Here is a 6,140-nt window from a genome sequence, read left to right as displayed (position 1 = left end):
GGCATTGTCATATTGGAGAGTACTTACGTGTGTGTGTGTGTGTGTGTGTGTGTGTGTGTGTGTGTGTGTGTGTGTGTGTGTGTGTGTGTGTGTGTGTGTGTGTGTGTGTGTGTGTGTGTGTGTGTGTGTGTGCACTGGTTGTTGGATTTTGTTACCATGCAATGCTATCAGTCTTTTAATCTAACTCAGCTCATTATTGTTCCTTTTATTCATTCGTTTTTCACATTTTAGAGAAAGCTTAATGTAAAACCTTTTCACTGTAGACATTTAAGTCGATATGTGGTACAGTTTGCATATCATGACCTTTGAGCTTAACCGCATTCAGACCTTTTCAATTAAATAAATTGAATAGTTTTATCCTAGACAGATGACCTTCTCCCGAAGTCAGCTTGAAACATCTCAGTCTGCAAAAAGCTGGTGGGGTTTTTTTTTACACTTTAGAAATATTATCATACATTTCTAAGGAAATTATTTATTCCCTCAAACAGCAGGCGAGGTGAGTCACTCGCATTTAAATTCACTTTTAGTGAAGCTGAATTGGCAGGTCTGTGGAGAGGTTAGTTTACAATTACATTTTTTCCTCTGATACACCACCTAACATCTGCATAAATGGCTTCTAATTAGTGTCTGGAGCCTGACCAGCCAGACTAACATGAATCAAATCTGATTGGTCACAGTACTGTAACTGCATCCTGTTGAGCAATTGTGCCACTTTTTATTTTCCACATGAATGTGATTCACATGGAAATGGTCCTTGCTGCCTTCATTTGTTAAGCTAATGGAGGGTGTGTTTTAGTGCAGGTCTGTGAAGTAAACGGGGCCATTACCATTATTGTTCTCTGTTTTGGGGGGATTTAGGGGTTTTTAACAACTTGGATTACTACAAAAAGAACAACAGGATGTTTTCTAGGTCCTTTGCAGAGGCTTGAACTCAGCATCTTTAAATTCAGCAACTGCCAGACAAAAAGAAATGTAAATTAAATGCTAAATTAATTAATAGAGCCACTTAGTTAGGGTGTGAAAACAATGAATTTTTTGTCCTGGGAATGAAAAGCCTCTGTGTTGATACCAAAGCACAAATGTATTTAGAAGCACAGTATTTTGATTTCAGGGGTTTTGAACTTTTTAAACTTGTTTATTTTCCCAATAAATATAGCACCAGGCTGACACCCAGTATACAGGCTTAACAATAACAAGGATGGTAAAAACTCAGCCTGTTAGCACAGTTTTATAATGTTCTCTGGAAGTCTGGAGGAAAGTGTCCAGTTTTTAAAAAATAACCTGCTGATTTCATCTGTTACTAGTGAGCAGTCCAGAGAATATAAGTCAGGATAGCTCAACCTCTGCTGAATAGATTTGATGGTTTTGTTTTCTCTACAATATCTCATGGATCCACAGACAGCTTAAAAGATTGATGCAAGCACCTTCATGCCACCCACTGCTTAGTGAGACCGTGTTAAGAAGCCTCAAGCTGAGCATCTTGATGTTTTGAAAGTGGATGAGACTAGGGAGGAGTGAACTTTGTGAAGTTCATCTTTTACTATTTAACCCTTGTATGGTGTTCGGGTCTGTGAGACCCGTGTTCAGTTTTTTTCAAAAGAAAAATTAAACAATTAATTATTTTTTCACGTGTAAATGTGTTGTGTCTTTCCACTCACTCCACTTGATTATAACTGATTTATTTATAACATTTTATATAAAAGAAAAACGAGAAGCACATTAATTCATAAATGTGATCTAACAAAGGTAAAGGGAAAAAATTAACCATGTTTGCTGTTCATATGTCTTGTAATTGGGATGAAGTAAACATATGTTGAGTAATTTAACATAAAATTGTTTGATAGTGTTAATTTGGAAAGCCAAAACTCTAGCGGGTCCACCAGACCCATGAACACTGGCTGAGTAACAAAAATACGAACACCACACAAGGGTTAAGTGACCTCAAACTAAAGACTGATGCTGTAAACTTACCTGTGAAGTGTTTAATGAGGTCACAGAGTGAGGCAGCTGAGAGCCCTTTCCCTATAAATTTCTATAAAACTGGACATTTTTCAGCTGATGCTGCACCCCTGTTAAAAAAAAATGCAGGTTTCAAACCTGGAAACTACATCCATCTTTTATACTGTCTATGCATGAACCTCCTGAATCGTAGTAATTATAGTAAAGCACATATGCTCTTATGCAGTTATTTCTTATGCAGTTTTTTTTCTGTTTGGTAATTGCGGGTGCTCCTCTTCTAACGCTTCTTTTTCATCTCATCTCCAAACCAGTTTTCTTCCTAAGCCCGATTCTACTGGGGAGCTCTTCCTGTTGTAAGGGAGTTCTTCCTCCCCACTATCACCAAATGCTTGCTTGTGGGAGAGGAATCGTTTCGATACTCTCTCAAATACTGTATTGTAGGTACTTTGTCTTTGAGATGTTGTGAACTGGCAACATAAACCTGGCTCCCAGGAGAGGATATATCTAGAACCTGTTTATGTTCCCACACCCTCTTTTTTGTGGTAAATTTAGTTCCCCACGTATCACACAGACACACGTACTCACACACATTGCGCACACAAAGCACGGCATCTCCTCTGATGTTATGCTGACGCTGGTAGGTTGATAACCATGGAGGAGCCAGAAGGGGAAAAAGAAGGAGGAGGTCCAATTATTTTTGAAGCATTTTCTCCAAAAGTCTGACAGCCAAGTTGTGAGACTCTGTTTTTCTCTGACTTTTAGGTGTGGTTGCTATTTTGATAAATAATCTCATGATAATGTTACCTGTCCTCCTTGTTTTTAGTTAAAAGTTAAAATTCATAACACGATGAGAACATTAAAAAAAAAAACTCTTAATGTGAACTGAAATCATGCTGAAATGTCCTTTAAGGTAGTAGGTTTATAAATACACATCATTGTTGTGAACAGGTAGAACATCTGCATTTATTGAGGTTGCTTCCTCAAATAAAATATGCAACAGCAGCCTGATATCAGACAGAATAGCAGCTTGTTATACTTTCACATGTAAAACAAGGGAAGTTCTGCTTAACGAAGCCCACAGTGCTCAAATGAAGCCTAAACCCATGACTGGCCCTGTATGATTATCATTTAATCGAATCGAGTATTACCTTGTTATTCACCCCTCTCAGAGGGATAAACAACTCTAAGCAATTAACAAGAAACAAGCATTCTGACCTAAAGTTTAGATGATGCTTTAAAGCTGAGTGAAGAGGCCGGTGTCCGCCCAAAACTGCAGGTTAGTAGGTAGAATTTACACTCATTCAAGGTTGCTAAACCCACAAAATCCTCATAAACCACAAAATCCACACAGTTGATCTTCTCATCTTTCAGACAAACCAAATACCAATTTTTCATCTTCCCACTTTCATTCCAGTCAAGATTTGATGCAAACAACAGGAACACTGAGGCCGTGTCCTCAGAAGACTTTCAGAGAATTCTTGAGCGGTTTCGCAACCTCGAGGAAATCAGTTCCCTGACAACACTATCACGGCACGTACTGAGCATCCACTTCACTATTTTCTTGCACAAATAAGAGGTTAAATTTGTGGCACGCATAACTGGCAGTAACTGCTTCTTAAAAAGGGTGAAAGTAAAAATACCCCTTCTTTCACAAAGCTGCAACCAGACTGTAAAAATCTGGAAATATAACCAGTTAATTGTTTAATTATACTTCCTAAGATTATTATTGTACTTATCACTTAAATGCAAGGCCACACAAAATTCAAAAATTGCAACTGAAGAAACAGTAATATCATCAAAAATATGCAGTTTATTTATACAGTGATAGTAAAATCCCAACAATAAACACACACTACTGTTCATTTATATTAAGATAGAAATATTCTGTGAATCATTTTTTCCTTTAAACCGTTAATTTTTCTAATAAATCTGATTTATTAACTTTGACTCTCCACCCATTTGGATTTATGAATGTGCACTTTTAACTGTAATAATACAAAGATGGCATATAATGTAGTATATTATAGTTGTATAATTTGTTGTGAGTGTTTGGCAGCTCTTGAAATGTGTGCATAAGGTTATTTGGCATTGCACTTTCTCAGAAAAAGACTGTTAAGATGGAAGCATATGTCATTGAGCATTAATACCCATAGCGTGTTAACTAATACTCCATTATTATTCTCACAGATTCTGACTTTTTTGATTATGTGCTCATATAAAGCTGGACAGTCCCTTTGCTTCACATCCAGATGTGTCATAAAAGGATTTCAGCTTTTGTTTCTGAGAAAAAGGACAGTTTTCCACATCATGACGTGGACGTCCGAGTTAAATGAGCAGGTGTTGGTGTCTCTGGCTTGTTGTTTTTTAATATATAAAAGTTTGCATCTTCATGGTAGAGTTTTAAAATTGTGGTTGAAGCGAGGAATTATTCACTGGAGGATTTTTTAGAGTGTTGAGTCAGTGCCGACATTTCCACTATATAATCGTGTCTATTTTTAATGCGGCAGTGCCCGAGGCGCTGGAGAGGACGCAAAGCTTTAAATTCTTTGCAGTTTTTACATCAAAAAAATGAATTTTGAAACTGCTGAGGTATTTGCCCATACTAGCTTTCTCTTTTTATCATCGTTTTACCAGCCTGTTGACAAATTCACTTGATGGAAAAGACAGTTTGGCAGGTTGTTCTTTCAGCATCACATGACTTTTCTGTTGTTTTCGCTCTATGATCAACTAAATATTGGGGTAAATGATATGAAATGTATCAGATTTTGTTCTTACTCTGAAAATAAGGCTTTTTACTCTGTTTCACAACTACACATGATATTTGAAACACCAGCCAGTGGTAGGTATGTGTGAATAGCAAGAAGAGTGAATTCAATACTTTCTCCTTGAGACTGAGATGAGTAAGACACAAGACTGATTTACCAGCCTCAGAATTTAAACAAAGCTGTGCAACTTGAGAGCGGTTTGAGACACTCTCCAGAAGCTGCACATCTGTAGGGAAGCAGAGTTTGGAGTCCCCACCCAGTTGGTGTCTAGAGACAAAAATACTCATTCACCATCACGCACCAATCACAAGTCTGAAAACTGAGAAGGACTTCCTTTTAGTCACACTATCATTACTCAGTTTGCCTTTGCTCCACTTCCTCACTGCTCCCTCACAAGTCAGATCTTGCGCTGAATCTATGCTGGAGGGTCAAGACGGGATGGGGGGAAGTGAAGGGTGTAAATCCTTTTCATTGTACGTGTGAGCAGTGGCACAGGGCTCCTCCAAACCAACTAGTTGAGCAGGTAACAGCAGTTCGGTGGCGTAACTGGAGCAGCTTTGTTGGAGCTTTTTCCTGTGTGAAATAAACTCCTCGCTGCTTCGAGTTTCAGGGTTGACCTGGAGCTGCACACATAAGCAGTCTCCTGCTGATTAGATTTCTGCACATAATCACTTAATCTCATTTGTCCCATAGTAGTTGGCTCCTTTCCATTTATCTGTTTGTCAAGCTTTACTGATCACTGATCAGATTAGAATTTATCAACTCAATAGTTTTATTGTTTCCAGATGGAGGTCTCTGTTTTTTAAATTACTTTTTGTTCATATCTCTCTCTCTCTCTCTCTCTCTCTCTCTCTCTCTCTCTCTCTCTCTCTCTCTCTCTCTCTCTCTCTCATGAATACACATTAGTCAAGATCGCAGTTGGTAGGAGGAAGAAAACTGTAGGAAATTACTAGTATTTTCAAAATAAAAGGACAAGCCAGCGGTTTAAATTTTCTTTAAAATCAGCACAAACTCACAAAGAACAGCCGCACTGGATAGTTACAATGTGCATGTTAATGTTAATAGAAGCAGGCTGCAGTGTTGTAGGAGTAGAATAATTTTTTGATATTTGATACATTTCTCTGATGCCATCCTTGCCAAACAATTTGACTGCTAGACTTTCATTAACGCCTTATTAGTTTTATGCAGTTTGGCTACTTTAACTCCATCTCAGTATCAGCTCCCATCGCTGGCTGTGGCAGCTTGCCTTGGTGTAAATGCAAAATGTTGCTTTATCTTACCAAAAATACTTTCATGGAAGTTAATAATAAATTATAACAAAATGGAAAACCCCCAACTAAAGTCTTCAATCCAGAGTGTTTTCATATAAGAAAATCGCTTTTAATTAATAATCTGATTGATGCATTTGATCAGTTA

This window comes from Rhamphochromis longiceps, linkage group LG18 (genome assembly GCF_057381845.1).
Source record: "Rhamphochromis longiceps isolate RC_006_pf linkage group LG18, R_longiceps_female_GT1.1, whole genome shotgun sequence".
NCBI lineage: Eukaryota > Metazoa > Chordata > Actinopteri > Cichliformes > Cichlidae > Rhamphochromis > Rhamphochromis longiceps.
This window is presented reverse-complemented; position numbering follows the sequence as displayed.